This window comes from Helianthus annuus, chromosome 1 (assembly GCF_002127325.2).
Source record: "Helianthus annuus cultivar XRQ/B chromosome 1, HanXRQr2.0-SUNRISE, whole genome shotgun sequence".
NCBI classification, from domain to species: Eukaryota; Viridiplantae; Streptophyta; class Magnoliopsida; order Asterales; family Asteraceae; genus Helianthus; species Helianthus annuus.
In genome coordinates, this window is record NC_035433.2 from 76,501,291 (window position 1) to 76,521,354 (window position 20,064).

The 20,064-nt window shown below is 38.6% G+C and overlaps 1 pseudogene; it reads right to left on the bottom strand.

The window, feature by feature from the left end:
* Positions 1-11,890: 11,890 nt before the first annotated feature.
* Positions 11,891-18,995, bottom strand: LOC110913010 (annotated as a pseudogene).
* Between the last annotated feature and the right edge of the window lie 1,069 nt (positions 18,996-20,064).

Here is a 20,064-nt window from a genome sequence, read left to right on the forward strand (position 1 = left end):
CTACATAAGCACTAATCTAAAAGTGACGAGCTAAACATGCTAGAACATGTTTAGTTAAGTTAGAAAACAGGTTTTGATATCAAAACAAACGGTTTTGATACCCTAGAGTAGTTTGGTTACAAAATACGCATAAACACGCATTTTGGCCGAAACTACGACTTGTCACTGAGCCTAGATAACGTGGTAATCAGTAGGTATAGTCACTAGGGACTATAACCATCGTGATTACGCTTACGTTACAAAGTTCAACAGAACTTTGTGTTGACCATTGACCTGGTCAAAGCTGAAAGTCAAACTTGTTTGACCTTCATGCTTGAAATACAAGAACAAGCAAGAAGAGGACTTACCAAGGGTCCAAGAAGGGTGTTTGATCTAAAATAGCTCAGGTATGAAGTGTAAACACCCCAACTTAGAGCTGAATTTAGATCAAGTGTGAAAAACCCAAATGAGGAAGCTTGCTATTTATAGGAAATGGAGATCAATAGGATGATTCCAAGTGTTTTGAGGGATTAATCTTGGCCATACATGTGGGTTAATGGTATTAGAATACAATGGGAGTCAAAAACCAGCTCCAGGTATTGCAAATATTACATTATAACCCCTGAATTCAGCCCAGATTGCTAATTCTGAACTTTCTATCTGGCAAGGCCACGCGCCCCGCGTGAGATTTTGCTTAGTCTCACGTGCCCCGCCTGAGGATGTTTGACAGATTGTCAGTTTTAGTCCCTGCAGCTTAGAAACTTGCGTTTCGGCTCATTTTTGGCACGTTTAAGCCCCGATAACCCCATTTCAAGGCTCTAAAATGAAGTTAAAGTATAGGGAACTTAAAACATGCTCAAAAATATCACGGATGTCGGTTCGTTTGGTCGAAAGGTTGCGTTATTTGCTTAATTACGACGGAAGTCGTAACGAACGCAAAAACGATCCAAATTAAGCGACGAATGGAATTTTATTATGCCAAACACTAAAATAAAATATTTTAATGCTTACATAAATTTTTGGATGTCCGGGTATATTCAGAACGTAAGATATGCGCGAAAATGCAAACTTGTGCACTTTTTGACGCTTTTAGTCCCTATTGATCAATAAAGTTTATTTTAGCATACCGAACCCCTCAAAGCCTATTTCTAAGCTATGTAAAGGTTATTTAGGGTATGTTTAACTTATGATCAAGTTCCGGAGTGTTCGTTACTATCCAAATCGGTATAGTTTCGCAGTTTGACATAATTAGTCCCTGTGATCGAACAAGGTTGATTTTAACACACCGAACCATCCAAAACTTATTTCTAAGTTATGTGGAGGTTATTTAAGGTATGTTAAGCTTATTTCACTATTTCGGAGTGTTTGTTGCATTAAACTGGTTATATTTATGCATTAGAGCGCGTATAACCTTCCAGAAAGCGATTTAGAGCTTGAAATTGGAATCGAGTCGAATTACACAAATCACCAAACACAAATACACACATAATACACCAAAACACATATAATAACACCAAAGCACATTGTTTTATTAATAATCAACATTGTTTTACATCGTACAGAGATTACAGAGCACAGTTGTCACAGTCTCCCCTACTTTAGGAAATTTCGTCCCGAAATTTTAACTAGAGGAAGCTTGTGAAAACAAATGTGGATATTTGGTCATCATCTGGTCCTTACGTTCCCAAGTAAATTCTGGGCCACGTTTGGACTCCCAACGAACTTTAACCAAATGAATCCGTTTGTTCTTCAACTGCTTGAATGTACGGTCCACTATCTCCACGGGTTTCTCGACAAAGTGCATTGTTTCATCGATTTGAATCTCGTCGAGAGGTATGTGAAGATCAGCGTCAGCTAAGCACTTTCGCAAATTGGACACGTGAAAAGTCGGATGAATATTTCTAAGCTCTGGAGGTAGCTCTAGTCGATAGGCAACTTTCCCAACTCTTTCCACAATCTTAAATGGTCCTACATATCGAGGTGCAAGTTTTCCTTTCTTTCCAAATCTCACGACTCCTTTCCAAGGTGAAACCTTGAGCAGGACACGGTCTCCGACTTGAAGTTCTAAGGGCTTGCGTCCTAAATCCGCATAACTCTATTGACGGCTTCTAGCTGTCACAAGATTATCGCGAATTTTCTTGATTTTGTCCGTTGTTTCTAGAACGAGCTCAGGTCCAGTAAGCTGAGCTTCACCGGTCTCGTTCCAACAGACAGGTGAATGGCATTTTCGACCGTAGAGAGCTTCGAATGGTGCCATTTTAATGCTAGCATGATAACTATTGTTGTAAGAGAACTCGATCATTGGCAAATGAGAATCCCAATTACCACCAAAGTCTATCACGCATGCTCTAAGCATATCTTCCAAAGTTTGAATCGTCCTTTCGGATTGCCCATCTGTTTGGGGATGATAAGCAGTGCTTAGATTTAGTTGGGTTCCCATAGCAGTTTGCATGGTTTTCCAGAAATGAGATGAAAATCGAGCATCACGATCGGAAATGATATCCAAAGGAACACCATGTCGTGAAATAATCTCATCAACATAAATCTTTGCAAGTTTATCAGCAGATAGATCCTCGCGAATCGGGAGAAAATGAGCTGACTTCGTTAATCGATCGATAACAACCCAAATAGCATCATGACCTCTAGATGTACGCGGTAGCTTAGTGATGAGATCCATCGCAATGCTCTCCCACTTCCAAACCGGTATCTCTGGTTGTACAAGCAAACCAGAAGGTCGTTGATGTTCAGCCTTGACTTTAAGACAAGTTAGGCATTTCGATACATACAAGGCGATATCTTTCTTCATACCAGGCCACCAGAACTTAGTACGAAGATCCTTGTACATTTTATCCGCACCAGGATGGATAGAATATCGAGACTTGTGAGATTCGTCCATTACTAGGGTGCGGAGTTCGTCTTGTTTCGGGATCCACAAACGATCCTTGAAATAAAGTAAACCATCGCCTTTTGCTTCGAGTTTAAGCTCAAGCTGATGTGGTAATTCCATACCTATCAAATTCTGTGAAACACAAAATTGCTGAGCTTGAAGAACACGAGATTGAAGATCAGATAGCGTTTGAACGGAATGAAGTTTGACTCGCTCTTTTCGACTAAGCGCATCGGCCACGACATTCGCCTTACCAGGATGGTAGCGAATTTCGCAATCGTAATCGTTCAAGAGTTCCACCCAACGTCGTTGCCTCATGTTCAGCTCTTTCTGATTAAGAATATACTGGAGACTTTTGTGGTCTGTGAAAACCACACACTTCGTGCCGTAAAGATAATGTCTCCAGATTTTGAGCGCGAAAACCACAGCTCCTAACTCGAGATCGTGAGTTGTATAGTTCTTCTCGTGGATTTTCAACTGTCTAGATGCATAGGCAATAACTTTACCACGTTGCATGAGGACGCAACCAAGGCCTAAGTTAGATGCATCGCAGTAGACAACGAAATCATCGTTTCCATCGGGCAGAGATAGAACAGGAGCATTACACAACTTTCGCTTCAGCGTTTGAAACGCTTCTTCTTGCTTGGGTCCCCACTCAAAAGGCTTATTCTTCTGAGTCAAAGCAGTGAGTGGAACCGCAATCTTCGAGAAATTGGAAATGAATCGACGATAATATCCAGCAAGACCAAGAAAAGATCGAATCTCTGTAGGTGTCGTTGGCGTACTCCAATCCTTAATAGCAACAATCTTGGATGGATCCACATGAATACCTCGCTCATTGACTATGTGACCCAGAAATTGAACTTCTTTAAGCCAAAATTCACACTTGGAGAATTTAGCGAAAAGTTGTTCCTTCTTAAGGAGTTCCAACGTTAAGCGAAGGTGTTGCTCGTGATCGGCTCGAGTCTTCGAATAAATGAGAATATCGTCGATGAACACAATAATGAACTTGTCTAAATAAGGTTTACAAACCCTATTCATTAAGTCCATAAAGATAGCTGGAGCATTTGTTAAGCCAAAAGGCATGACTGTGAACTCGTAATGCCCATATCTCGTGCGGAAAGCAGTTTTGGGGATATCTTCTTCGAGAACACGAAGTTGATGATACCCAGAACGCAGATCGATCTTAGAAAAACATGAAGCACCTTGCAGCTGATCGAAGAGGTCATCAATTCGAGGTAGGGGATATCGATTCTTGATGGTAAGCTTGTTAAGCTCACGATAATCGATACACATTCGAAAAGACCCATCTTTCTTTTTCACGAAGAGGACAGGAGCTCCCCAAGGTGAATGACTCGGACGGATGAATCCTTTATCAGATAACTCTTGAAGCTGTTTCGATAATTCTTGCATCTCTGATGGTGCAAGACGATAAGGTGCTTTCGCAATCGGGTTGGCATTAGGTACGAGGTCGATATGGAATTCAACTTGACGAACTGGAGGCAAACCAGGCAGTTCATCAGGGAACACCTCTGGATAGTCTCGAACAATCGGAATATCCTGAATACTCTTACTCTTGCTATTCTCCTCAGTGACATGTGCTAGAAAAGCAACATATCCTTTTCTCAAATATCTCTGGGCCTTTGTACATGACATAAGCTTCAATCCCCCTGAAGGTTTCTCACCACGAACCTCCAAAACATCGCCAGACGGAAGAGGAATACGAACAATTTTTTCAAAACAAACCACCTCAGCGTGGTGTTTGGTTAACCAATCCATTCCAATGATAATGTCGAAGCTTCCAAGTTGCATTGGCGTGAGGTCGATAGGGAAGAGGTGGTTATCAAGGTTCAACTGACAATTACGAATAACAGAATCGAGAACAAGAGGTTTACCAGTAGCAACTTCGACAGACAAGGGTTTCCTCAATTTAGTTCTAGGTATCGCAAGCAAAGGCTCAAAAGATAGTGAAACAAAACTTCGATCGGCACCAGAATCAAAAAAAATAGATGCAGGTTGATTGTTAACAAGAAACGTACCATTGACAACCTCGTTGTCAGCCCTCGCTTCGTTTACATTCAAGTTGTATGCTCGCCCTCGAGCAGGATTCACGTTGGTGTTGACGTTTGCATTCGGATTCGCATTAGCATTAGCCAGCCTCGGACAGTTGTTGCGGAAGTGGCCAAACTCTCCACAATTAAAACATGAACCTGGTGGGAATCTAGCAGCATTCCCTTGTGCCGGAGCTTGAACCTGGGCAACCTGATTTTGTCCTGAACGACAAACATTGGCTAAATGCCCAAGTCTACCACACGTCGTGCATTGCTTACAAGCTTGTTGTGCAACATGATGACCGTTGCAGCGAGCACAATGAGGTGCGGTACCAGCATATGCCTTTTTCGCAGGAGGTTGAGCCGGTGTGTTCTGTTCAGCCTGTGTCGTAACAGCAAAGTTCTGAGCACCCTTTCGCTTCCTTGATTTCTTCGACGACTCACCTTCTTTACCTTTACCCTTCTTCTTGTCTTTCGCAGAATCAGACGATTTCTTCTTGTCACCCTTGCGAGTGAGTTTACCCTTTCTGACTTGGGATTCAGTTAGGGTAGCAGACAATTCGATTGCTTGGCGGAGGGTAGTAGGATTAACAGCAGTCACAATATCCATCATAGAATCCGGTAGACCATCGATGTATCTTTCGATTGCTTTCTCTGGTGGAGTAACCATGGTGGGACACAATAGACTGTGTTCCTCAAAGCGATCCGTGTACGCACGGTGCTCAGCCCCATCTTGTTTCAAATCGTCAAACTCTCGCTCCAAAGCTCGAACCTCGTGACGGGGACAGAACTCTCTCATCATGAGAGCCCGAAGCTCATCCCATGTTTGTGCCAATGCCACTTCGGCACCCCTATCGCGCATAATACCATTCCACCAGGTAAGCGCTCGCTTCTCAAACACGCTGGTAGCAAATTCAACCTTACGTGCATTCGGACACTGCACATGCCTGAATGTGTTCTCAATACTCTCGAACCACTGTAGGAGCGCAGTTGCTCCTTGCGACCCAGAAAACTTAAGAGGCTTAGCAGAATTGAAGCTCTTGAAGTTGCATGGCGCATTGTTGTTATTATTATTGTTGTTGAATATCTCGTGGACTTGAGTTACAACACCGGGAAGCACAGCAGCCACTTGCTGAGAGACTAGGGCTGCGATTTCTTCAATGGTGAAGGATTGTGCTTCACGTCGTGGAGGCATTGTCTAACAATGAAATATGGGAAACGAGTAAGGTTGATAATCAGGAAGAGCAAAAGATGAATCGACAAAACACAAGGAAGGCGATCATTTGTTCGTTACCTTGAACAAACAAACGACACGCAGTGACTAATCAAAGTAAATGAATCAAAATAATGCATCGCGAAGACATGCTCGCCTATAAGTGAACACTCACCCCAAGAGTTCCCAGGTAAGAGTGATTGGTCCGATTATGTGGATTTGTACGAACACTCTAGCCTTAGACAGAAAACTCAGGGTACAGGCATTCACTCTTCCAGTTTGCACGTGTTCACATTATTTTAACCCAAACTTTGACGAGATTTGAAAATTCAAAAGGCACTAAGCCAAATATGAATCAAACTGGAAGGTTCAGAACCTAGTAATAAATCATCCTAGAATGGATGATTAATTTTCGAAGCAAATTCGGATTTGTGTTCTCGTTGTGGTTATCACTTAAGGATAGGTGACGGTATTGTTTTAAAGTCTAAACACAAGTAAACTTGTGTTAGGGTCCTAAAGTTATAGTCTAGGTCAAAGCATTACTAATAACCTAATTCCCTATAACCATTGGCTCTGATACCAACTTTTCTGTCACACCCCGACCACGTAGGACAACAACCGTGGCGGAAACGTCGGGGAGTGTTGCAACAGAATAATTGTTTCACAACCATGGATTCAAAAATAGTTTCGTTTTATTGATAATATCAAACATTACATTGTCTTAACATAAAACAAACAAGTTTCTTATCAACTATCATAGTTTTAAAGTCACTAAGGCCTCGTCCAGGTCCTACGTGACGCATGCAACCTAGAGAGTCACATCATTCAACCACACCTGAAACATATGTAAAAACAAAGTCAGCAAAGAAATTGCTGGCGAGTACATAGGTTTTATAAGGGTATTGGAATCATGGCTTGTTTGTATGGTGCAATACTTTATTAGACTACAAGAGTCGAAATACAAACCTCGTTTTGAAAAGTGTATTGCAACATAGTTAACCAACTCAAATCAAGTTGATTAAGTTTATAAAATCTCGTAGCCATAATTCTTAACCCCAAAACATTTTGTTTTTTTTTTTGAAAAACATCTTGTAAAACATCATTGTGTGACATCGTTTTAAATATCGTTTACCCAAGTGAACTAAATAACGCCACGGTAGGTAATATGATGAAAGCACTTATATATAAGAAGTACCAGCGGCGTATCTACCATGTTTTCACCACATTACCCCCGTCTCGTTATCTAAACACTTAACCAAAAACCAGTCGTTTATCGAAATCGTTTAACATCGTTTCCAAATCGTTTACTCGTTTCCAAATCGTATTCGTTTTTAACAGTGAAACTACTTTTGGTCGTCTCGTTAACAACATTCAAACCTTCGTGACTCGTCTAACTCGTTTCTCGTTTCGTATTAACAAACCACCAAAGGGTAAGTTAACAATCGTCAGATTCAGTCGTTACCCACAACCCCCACACATAACTATGGGTGCAGTGCAATAACGGGATTTGTCAGATCCTATGGTACCATAACCTAATACTGGTCGGCTTGATCAATGCTAATGAATGTCATTCGTTATGTAATTACAACCAACAAGTCGTGTACACCTTATCGAAATCGTTATTAGTTTAGTAAAATCACCCCAAAACATTTAAAACAGTAAAATAGGGGAACTATGTACTCACATGTAGTGCAAAGTATCCTTGATCAAATAGAACTTCAACAAACTCGAGCAAACCAGAGAAATCAAGTAGCTCCTAGTAATCGAACCACTAGTTAAACAATAAACGCCTAAATCGGAAGATCGGACAGAATGAGGTCTTGTAAACCAAATGAGTGTTGGAACTCATGTGATATGGTTTAACAAAGCCTACATCCTAAGTCGGAACCTAACCTAAGTGCTTTCGACCCATCGCAACCCATTAAGGTAGCTTATGCTACTTTAACGTGTCGTGCATGCAACAGCGCGTTCGAGACGTCTAACTAGTCCTATGACAAGTATTATATGCCCATATATGTTTAATTATGTTACATAATCAGTTACGTGTCAAAAGTTTAGGTTACATAGGCTTAATTACCAATTATGTATGAAAAGGGTATTTTGGTAATTTACTAAAGGCATATAACTACCTATCATGCGACTAATTAAACCTAAGTGACCATAAGGTATAACCTCGGAAGGTTATTCCCTATGCTACTATGGTCACTAAACATGTTTGGTCGGATCCTAATGATCGACCAAACGGGTCGTGTTCGAAAGTCTAAGCGGATGTTTAGTCCGCTTGACTTACGACTCTACATAAGCACTAATCTAAAAGTGACGAGCTAAACATGCTAGAACATGTTTAGTTAAGTTAGAAAACAGGTTTTGATATCAAAACAAACGGTTTTGATACCCTAGAGTAGTTTGGTTAAAAATACGCATAAACACGCATTTTGGCCGAAACTACGACTTGTCACTGAGCCTAGATAACGTGGTAATCAGTAGGTATAGTCACTAGGGACTATAACCATCGTGATTACGCTTACGTTACAAAGTTCAACAGAACTTTGTGTTGACCATTGACCTGGTCAAAGCTGAAAGTCAAACTTGTTTGACCTTCATGCTTGAAATACAAGAACAAGCAAGAAGAGGACTTACCAAGGGTCCAAGAAGGGTGTTTGATCTAAAATAGCTCAGGTATGAAGTGTAAACACCCCAACTTAGAGCTGAATTTAGATCAAGTGTGAAAAACCCAAATGAGGAAGCTTGCTATTTATAGGAAACGGAGATCAATAGGATGATTCCAAGTGTTTTGAGGGATTAATCTTGGCCATACATGTGGGTTAATGGTATTAGAATACAATGGGAGTCAAAAACCAGCTCCAGGTATTGCAAATATTACATTATAACCCCTGAATTCAGCCCAGATTGCTAATTCTGAACTTTCTGTCTGGCAAGGCCACGCGCCCCGCGTGAGATTTTGCTTAGTCTCACGCGCCCCGCCTGAGGATGTTTGACAGATTGTCAGTTTTAGTCCCTGCAGCTTAGAAACTTGCGTTTCGGCTCATTTTTGGCACGTTTAAGCCCCGATAACCCCATTTCAAGGCTCTAAAATGAAGTTAAAGTATAGGGAACTTAAAACATGCTCAAAAATATCACGGATGTCGGTTCGTTTGGTCGAAAGGTTGCGTTATTTGCTTAATTACGACGGAAGTCGTAACGAACGCAAAAACGATCCAAATTAAGCGACGAATGGAATTTTATTATGCCAAACACTAAAATAAAATATTTTAATGCTTACATAAATTTTTGGATGTCCGGGTATATTCAGAACGTAAGATATGCGCGAAAATGCAAACTTGTGCACTTTTTGACGCTTTTAGTCCCTATTGATCAATAAAGTTTATTTTAGCATACCGAACCCCTCAAAGCCTATTTCTAAGCTATGTAAAGGTTATTTAGGGTATGTTTAACTTATGATCAAGTTCCGGAGTGTTCGTTACTATCCAAATCGGTATAGTTTCGCAGTTTGACATAATTAGTCCCTGTGATCGAACAAGGTTGATTTTAACACACCGAACCATCCAAAACTTATTTCTAAGTTATGTGGAGGTTATTTAAGGTATGTTAAGCTTATTTCACTATTTCGGAGTGTTTGTTGCATTAAACTGGTTATATTTATGCATTAGAGCGCGTATAACCTTCCAGAAAGCGATTTAGAGCTTGAAATTGGAATCGAGTCGAATTACACAAATCACCAAACACAAATACACACATAATACACCAAAACACATATAATAACACCAAAGCACATTGTTTTATTAATAATCAACATTGTTTTACATCGTACAGAGATTACAGAGCACAGTTGTCACATATTAGCAATCTGTTCCTCTTCATTAGGAGGACAAAATTTTCTTTCAACTATTTCCTTAAAGTTGTTCCATTCCATGTTGTAAACCCTATCACTTCCTCTAGACTGAAGAATGGTATTCCACCACTCTAAAGTTGCATTCTTAAAGAGATTAGAAGCATACATGATCTTATCTTCATCTTCACATTTACTTATCTTTAAAACTGCTTCTGTCTTTTCTATCCAACGCAAGGCTGAAATGGCTCCTTCATTACCTGAGAATTCTGTCAGTTTGCAGGATAAGAATTCTTTATAAGAACAACCATATGGGATGGTTCGTCTTCTTTTTGGTATTGGAGTTTGGATAAATAGTCTGTGATTTCCATTCACGCTGTGGCTTGGCTCGGTGGGTGCACGTTTACTTCCGATTATAGAATTATTTTCTTCCTTTTTATTAATAGTATCGATAATATAGGGCATGGCATCTATGGTTCCTTGAGCTATTATGTGTTCGATAGCAATTTTATCCACTTGGTTCCTGTTATTATTGTTATTCTGGATTTCCTGATTTACATCGTTTGACATCTGAATTGTAAACATTTATCAGGTACTAATATCTCAGAATAAATTAAACAACAAACACTCAAACATATTTAAACAAAAACATCGATCATTGCGACTTTACTCTTTACTACTGGGGAACCCGCGCGTTGCGGCGGGATCTAATGTGTACAAAACGCAAAAATGCATATTTAATAGTATAACCAAGTAGTCAACGTTGTGTTTCAAATAAGGCCTTCTAAAATAAATACTTAGATGTTCGTGAAGTGGGAGGTGACCAATTTGAATAACATCATTACTTTTGCACCCCCGTTTGTTTCATATTTGACTAAGTTGACATGATAACTTCCATCTACTAAAGACAAACCCAGTGCACGAGGCTCCTTTACTAAAGATAAATTTACTAAACACTTGAGTTTCCATTTCAATTTTTTCTTTTAGATGCAACCAAAATCACCTCACAAACCCCATACTAAATCAATAAATCCTGATCCCCTTTCCAAACAGGCATATGTGTTGAGAAAGTGCATGTGAATATACATGGACTACCACATACGTAGACTGTTATTACATATGCGAATCCAGATCGCATACATCTGATATTGCATGAGCTACATTGAAAGCATTATAAAACTATTAGTAGAAATCCAAATCTCTATTTTTTTGGTAAACCACAACATAAAACACAAATCGAATTAAAACAATAAGACTTTAGTCAATCTCGATGACAGTAAGTAGCTATGAATATCAACGCACACATGTTAATAATTTTAGCCTACAAGAAGGATTAGGACTTACATACCTGAGAAAAAAGACTCTTTCATGATCAATCCATCCTGTGAGAAACATCACAAAGAAAAAACAACAAAAGTCATCATAGCCAGTGTAATTTTCACCTCTAAATAGGGTAATGATAGTTAAAGTTGCAATGTAGCATACCAGAATCTCGCAACGTGATTCTGATCTCAAATCAAACCCACGCACAAGCAAAAGTTAAAAAAAGATCTCTGGAATCAACCAAAAGTATAAAAAAGATCTCTTATATTATACCCTCTCGGAACTTAGAATATTAAAAGGATTCTAACCGGAAACTGTTATTTAGATACTGTAGAGTCCTACATTCTCCTAACGTCTAACGTACTTAACAAGGGTAAATACGTAAAAAATCACTCAACCATTATGAAATCAACTTCGCAACTAAAACGCCAAATGGATAAAAACAAAACTACCTTATTTAAAAAAAACAATAGCAAATATAAAGATCGTTTACCCCAGTTCGATACTGACCCGTTTGAATAAATACGGACAGAGTAATTTTTTTAATACCAAACAATGCACCCACTGAAAAGCAGCACGCTAAAAGCATCGTTTGTGTTATGTTTTAGGTCGTGTCAGGAAATTTCACAAGAATTGCCGCACCTAAAACACATTACAGATCCAACACAGCTGATTACAAAGATTAAAAACTGAATCTTTAAATCTATAGTTAAACAGTGAACAAGATACATTCTTTTATCGCATAAATCGATATAAATTTACATTCCCAGTTGTCTAAAATAAAAAAACATAACTTAAATCTCATGGGCAAGTCTCAAATATCCTCTTCAAACAACCACAGATGTATCTGCACTTGATGTATCTGATTGTTACAAACTTGTTGGTCCCATGTTTAGCCCAATGAGCCCTCAAATGAATTACAATATCAAAACTATAACCTTCAGAAGCCAGCTTCTCCAACACCTTTTTGAAAGCCCCTGGGCTCATCTTCCGGTCCGTGATCCGAGCCCCATGGCGTTTCGTGCCCATCGGCAACATGTACATCGAAATGGTGGTTATGCGTCAAGCCGACTGCCACCCACCTGACCCCCATCGATAACACTGCTGAGGTGTTCCAGTGCCTGAACACACCGGTATCGAGATCCCAGATATGTCCATATCCAGCCCGTTTATCACAATATCCAAATTCGTTTCATAACCTTCGATCGTTGGCCTGTTTGACCCGTATGACCTTTTGGTTCGCGGGGTCCTTCGCCATCTTCGGTTTCTTCCCTCGTCGGCCTTTTAGGCCCAACGGGCCAGATCTCTTCTTCACCAGCCCGTTAAGCCCGTCAACATCGCCTGCACATTCACCAACACCATCCCCACCACCGATATCCTCCAAGCTCATTATGGGGTCTTTCAACGAATCGTTCGGCTGCATAATGTGGAATGAATTCGAGCCCGAACCCGAATGATAAAAATAATCTGTCCGTATTTATTCAACTATTATGAAATCAACTTCGCAACTAAAACGCCAAATGGATAAAAACAAATCTACTTTATTTAAAGAAAACAATAGCAAATATAAAGATCGTTTACCCAGTTCTATACTGAGCCGTTTGAATAAATACGGACAGAGTAATTTTTTTAATACCAAACAATGCATCCACTGATAAGCAGCGCGTTAAAAGCAACAATCAAACCCCGGCCGATTGACTAATAGGCCATTAATGGGTCATTAGTATATGAATAGTTAACGCATATTAGTCATAAAAAAACCAAAAAACAAAAAAACTGACCCGATCGACCTGAAACCCGTTCTGACCCGGACCCGTTTTGACCCAACCAAAACAACCTGTTTTTTTAATTGACCCGATTTGACCCATGATCCGACCTGTTTTCCAGGTCTACCTATAAGTTTTTAATGATCCATCCATCATATAACCTAATTACTTATCTCAGTCAGTCACATAAAAACAACAAATTTCTTTTTACTTGAGAAAAGAGTATAGTCATAGTACCTGGGCTTCACTTAATGAAGGCGATTTCATTCCTCGTCGTCAAGTGTTGTAGGCTACAGTTGTAGGTTGATCCTTTGAGACCACTTAAAAATATCAGAGTAAACCCAATCACCTCCAAGCTCTTTTCCATCTGAGCCAGCTGCTACGCGTATAATATCTTCTATTAAAGCAAATAATAAAAAACCAAAAAATAAAAAAAAACTGACCCGACCGACTTGAAACACGTTCTGACCCGGACCTGTTTTGACCCCAACCAAAGCAACCTGTTTTTTTAATTGACCCGTTTTAACCCATGATCCGACCTGTTTGCCAAGTCTACCTATAACCATGTCTCAGTTTTTAATGATCCATCCATCATATAACCTCATTACTTATCTCAGTCAGTCACATAAAAACAACAAATTTCTTTTGACTTGAGAAAAGAGTATAGGCATAGTACCTGGGCTTCACTTAATGAAGGCGATTTCATCCTCGTCGTTAAATGTTGTAGGCTACAGTTGTAGGTTGATCCTTTGAGACCACTTAAAAATATCAGAGTAAACCCAATCACCACCAAGCTCTTTTCCATCTGAGCCAGCTGCTACGCGTATAATATCTTCTATTAAAGCAAAATTCCCCATTATATCCACATGGGTCCCACTTTGGGTACCTCGTCCTTCCAGAAGAGTTGCTGGTGGTGCATGATTGTACTCTCGTATATATGTTTTAATCCCCCATGGATTGCATCGGGTTTTCCCCCCACCAACCTTTTGCACACATGAAACCTGCACTCAAGGTGGGGACCATTATAATGAACAACCCTGCATCAAGGATACTTTGAGCATTTTTTATCGTCAAAAGTTGGGTCCAGAGTTATTTGTATAGCTTCTTTTCCAAGAGAGAATACAGGTTATAACTTACAGTTATAACAGAGAACTGTATGCATTCTAATAAACTTCAAATGCAATGATATTAAAAGATAGTAATGATGCTATAAACTTAAACTAAGAGAACTTACAACGCTAAAGGAATCACTACAACAATCCATAGTGCAACTTTAAAGAGCTAAAAAATTGAAATTCCAATTGTATCCTCACAACGTCTTAAAAAATGACGCTAATTCCTATTCTACCCATCTCAAATTGTTAAAGCATAACTAAACAATCTCAAAAGATAATGTAGGATCGTTGTTGAACCCAAATTAGTCAATCCGAAGAGTTGTTTATCCAATTCAGAGGCGGAATCAATGAATTAGACGCTCAAACTAATTATAATGCTTTCTTTTATTGATCTAACAACGTTTACAACCTGAAAGCAACTTGGCAGCACTTCGTTACAATTTTCAGAACCGTTACCAAATGAACAACCATGCACCTATATATACTAGTGGCTGGTTCGCTTATAGAGACATCCGTATAAGCGGACCTATGAGCTTGTGGTTCGCTTATAGGGACATGTCCATATAAGCGGATCTACATGCTTGTGGTTCGCTTTTATGGACATTGTCCATATAAGCGGACCTACATGCTTAACCACTAAATTTCGACTCACGAACCTCGTGCACTGATTATTCTAATCTATCCTATTCTATTACATGATGCAAGACGAAGTCAATAGACGTAATGCACTAACAGACTCCCCCTCGGATATTGACGAAGTCTTCAGTGACTAAACTCTGTTATGACCCCTCTTCAGTCTTGATCATTTTGCCATCTCAATCAGATTGTAACAACGTAAACATCCATCATTCTTTCTCTTTGAACAACTTCACACTTTGACATTTTCACCAGAATCTCATTACTGGCTTTATCATTAACAGCTTTATTATCAGCTGGCTCCCCCTCTCATCAAGCTTCCGTGCTTTTTAGGGACCGACACCACTCTTTTCAGCTACAAGCTCATCCTTACTGTCAGCTTGTCTTCAGACTCCCCCTCAGTCTTTGCTTCCGGGATCGTAATCTGGTATCTTTCTTATCCTGCAATCACTCAAACATTATATAAGTAACAAAATTTTAAAACCATCAAACAAATTCTCTAATCCACTCCCCCTATCAACATACATTATAGATATGGCAGCATTAAAGAATCCAACTCCCTCACAGTTTATCTTCCAAGTTCAAGTCAATGACCTTGGAGATATCACACACTGTTTTTGAAATTTTTGATTTTAATTCAAGTATCAAATTAATGAACTTGTTTTATTTTCAGAAACACAATCAGCTTACTTAGATTTTGAAACTCAGCATTTCAGATATCAGTTGTCGAAAATAAAGCAGAAATCAAAATCTTTTTGTATTTTCTGAAAATATAAAGCAGTAAAGAAATATATACAAACATATTTACAGACAATATTTTTGTTTGATTATGCGTCAGAGGATCATATCAGTTTTTGACAAGTCACAAGTACCGTTGAGCTTAATTACACATTAAGAATTAAACAATTCACTTCAATTGTCGATATACTGATCCATCTTAAATTTTCATACAAACTTCAACTGATTCAGGATACGAATTAGATGTTTTAAGAACTTGAACTCATTCATGTGTCCCACCTATTGAATATACTCCCGTATCCAGAATCCCAAATATTCAGTCTTACAGGTGAGTATACCACAAATGATATCTGTAAGGGGTTAAATGCGAGGGCCGTGAGAGCTCAGGTCGATACTTCTGTATACGCAGAGAGATGACGGCTTCGACTTTTCGGTGTGTCCCCTTTAGAGGATCTTTTAATTACAACAGCAGCGACTATCAATTTTATTGTTTCATCAGCTTGCTGAGGGCGATGCTGTGTTTCAAGCATTTGCAGAAAGTATTATTCGAGGACTAGGTCAGTACTTCCATACAGCAGAAGTCCCAGAATAATACCCCAGATATCACTGAGTATAAAGACCTAGTATCTCAGAATATGAGACCTTTCAAACGAGATTTCAGGGGTTACCTATATATCCAAGTAGTGTTCCCCACGAAATAAGCAAGTGTTTGAATTTAGGTTTATATCCCGAAAAAGTTTACTAAATGTATAAAAACCTATTGACATATCACGAGTGAGACTGTTTAACGCTTATTAATTCTTTACAATTCTTTAGCATACCGTAACTGTCTACTGATGTACTATCATTTCCTCTTTTTACGCAAAACTCAAAATTTTTTAATTTTATCATGTTTTTGGCCTTTTCAAATTTTCTAATGTTTTTGTATTTTCTGACAATTTTTCTCCCCCTAAAATGCAAAAACATTGAAAGAAATTTGACAACACGATACTGATAGCTTTATCTCGCCATCCATGTTCAGCTAATCATGCACTGAATTACACTAAAAACAGTAATTACCCCCATGATTTACAACACATTGATTTTTACGGTTTGAAAACCGTTTTTCAATCTGATGAATGTAATCATGTTCGTTCAGCCGTAAGGGTTTCGGCGTATTCAAGTAACATTTATTCTATCAAAAACTAAAACATAACATATTTTTGGCTTTTACTTTTTCAAGTTTTTAGGATTTTGAAAATATTGTTTATTTATGTACAAACCACAATCAAACTAAACTCCCTGTTCAACCAAACCAGGGTCCTGCAACCTCTTCCTGTGCCAGGCTGCTCCAACTATCAATCTCACAATCTTCAGCTCCATTGAGCACCTGCACATTCAAACTTTATCAATCACTTGAACAATTTAGCCCAGGTCTGTTGGACCTTAGGCATTTTAACACAATAATTTTCATTCAATTTTGGAAAATCTTTGTCATTTAAAACTTTTTCAGCTTTGATTTCAACTTTCACATCTTTTACCGACGACACTTGTTTCTTAGCACTCCACACTTGACCTCCCGGAGTACCTCTTTTGTAAAAGTTTGTCTCTTTTTGAACCTTTTGATTTTGAACAACCTTTTTAGGTTTCCAAAACTCTTGAGGTTTTGTCATATCAACAGATGTTCTCCAACTATGTGTTGTTCTCAATCTGGGTGTGTGAGAATTCCAGGTCTGTCTTGAATTGAACCTTTTCAGGTTTGAATTCCAGTTTTGACTTGAAGCAAACTTGTTCGTATTGTATCTCCAAGTTTGTTTCGAATCAAATCTGGTTGACCTTGATTTCACATTCTCAGATTTCTGATTTTCAACATCAACAGGCTTTGGATTTGGACACTTTCGTGCAACATGTCCAATTTGATCACACTTAAAACACACTTTCTTGAAACATCCTTTGCCTGTTGTTGTTTCTTTTTCATAGCATCAAACTCCTCATTAGACTGTTGTCCAAATTTGAGTTTTTCCTCTTCTTTCAAGTTTTTCCCTTGAACAAAATTCATCTTTTGTTGCAAATTTTGTTGTTTACTTTGATTCCAATTTTGTTTCCTTTTATAACCCAAACCAGCCTTCATGTTTTTCTTCTTTAGACCCAGGTTTGTTATAAAAAGATTTATGACCTTTACCAGCAAACTTTGGAATCTCAGACTTTTCAATCTCAACCATTTTGAAAACTTTATCTACCTTTTCTGAAATCACATTCTGAATCGGGAATACAACATCTAAGAATAATTTGTCCGATCCAATCATGGTATAAACCAATCCCTTTGAATCATCATTCAAATTTTTCTCGGATTTTGTGTTTGTCAGATATCCATCATAAAGATTTCCTTCATCTTCATCCTATGATTCAGACTTACCTTTTGTAGACTCATCTTTCAAAACACTATCAACCACCTTACTTACCACCTCTGAATCATCAGCATCATCAGATTTGGTGTAAGTCACATCGATACTTTCAGGTAATTGGTCAGCTATGTTCAAACCCTTTGCCACCTTTTCCTCATCATAAAAAGTATAATTGTTTCTCAATGGTGGTGGTACCTGATGAAATTCTGAACCAATACCCTTTTTACAATTATCAGTATCTTTGTCATCTGGTGTGATATTGAAAATGCGTTCGAGAATATACGAAGAGTTATGATAACTTTGAAGTTTTGTAACAATCTTTTCTTTTTCAGCCAAGACTTGTTTAAGATTAGCAATTTCATCAACATACTTGTTCAATTCAATTTGCTTTTCTTTAAACTTTCTTTCATACATTTCTTTGGCTGTTAAAGTTTCAGACAGTCTTTGATCAAAACTTTTGACTTGGCTCTTCAAAGTATCATAAGCTTCTTGTACTCTCTGACTCGACCATTTTAAAGAATCATATTGTTTTTGTAACTCAAGAAACTTAGATTCTTTCTCAACACAATCAACACATTTTGCGGCACATTTTTCTTTCAAAATCTTATTTTCTTCTTCAAAATCATGACATTTCTGTGTTAACTTCTCAACTTTTAATTTTAAACTTTCTTCTGTTTCAATTCTTTCTTTACATTTCATTTTTAAAACATTTTCAAGTTTGTTCATTTCATTATCTTTTGTTTTTATCAGTTCATCTTTATCAATACAAGCTCTACATGTTTCCATGCATTTCTTGCATTGTTCAATTGATTTTAAGATTTTAGAATCAGAATTTACCTCAATGATTGACACCTCGGCGTGCTCAGCTGCCTCTGTCTGTTTCATCTCTTGTATCTTCTCGTTATCAGCACCATCATCACTGACAATCTTCACCTTCTTAATCTTTTCTTCAATCTCTTTCAGCACCAGTTCTTCTTTCTTCTTCTGTTCTTCCTCAGCTGTTTGATCCTCTTCAACAGAAAGGTTTGCGACAGTCTTCACTTCTTCAATCATCTTTTTCAATTCTTCTTCTTTTCTCTTCTTCATTTCTACCACCTTTGGTAGACTTGCTTCAAAAACCTTCTTTAACTTGTTCATCAAATCTGGCAGATAACTTTTATCAGAAAGCCTTCTTGTGTTGAAAGTACGCTCACTTGGAAACAAATTGGTTACAGCATCAAAATCCACTTTTGACGGATCAACTACTGGATTACCCTGTGGATCCATGTAACACTCCAACTCTTCATTCCATCTCTTGGCTCTTTGTGCTTCTTGAAATGGTTCATTCAACTTGCTAATCTCCCATCTCGCACTGTCTCTTCGCCACCAGGTATCATGATCATCATTTGCAACAAATGCATATCCAACTGCATCTTTTTCTGGTAGAACCTCTTTGCTCCAATCATATCCTTCATCATCATATATAACTGCAAGAGCCCTTGATTTTTCTTCCGGCTGTTTCAATCTTGGTGGCTCAGACTTGTTCTGATGGTAAATCGCTTTCTTGTAATAATCTTCGTTGAACGGGTTCTCAGAATCATCAGCAGCATACGCATTTCTGCACTCGCGCTTGAAGTGACCTTTTTGTTTGCATTTGAAGCATGTCACTTTGGATTTATCAAATCCCAGTTTGGTAGTTGGTCCACCAATTGACTTTCTCCCCGTGATCTCCATGAACCTCTGTGCTCGACGAACCGCACTGGCCATGCACCATCTTATGTCCATTAATTCCATCTCCTCGGGGTCTAATTGATCATAATCTTCTTTCGTCAAATTGGTATTGCCAATCTTCCCTGCAACGAGGCATTCATATGATTCAAGTACATATGCCAAAAAAACCATCTGTTGTTTCGCCGATTCTTCGCTGAAGTTCTGCCCATTCTTCAAATCAACTGTGATATTACACTGGAATAGATTTTTTGAAGCAGATTGGTCTGGGGTGTTTGAAGAAGATCCACTGTGAAAACCACTGTGAAGACTTTCATTGTTCAGTGAAGTTGAACTTTCTAAAGAAAACGTTGTTTTTGGAGATCCAGCCTGTGGTATATTTCCTCTGTAGTAAAGCTCCACATTCTGCTGATAA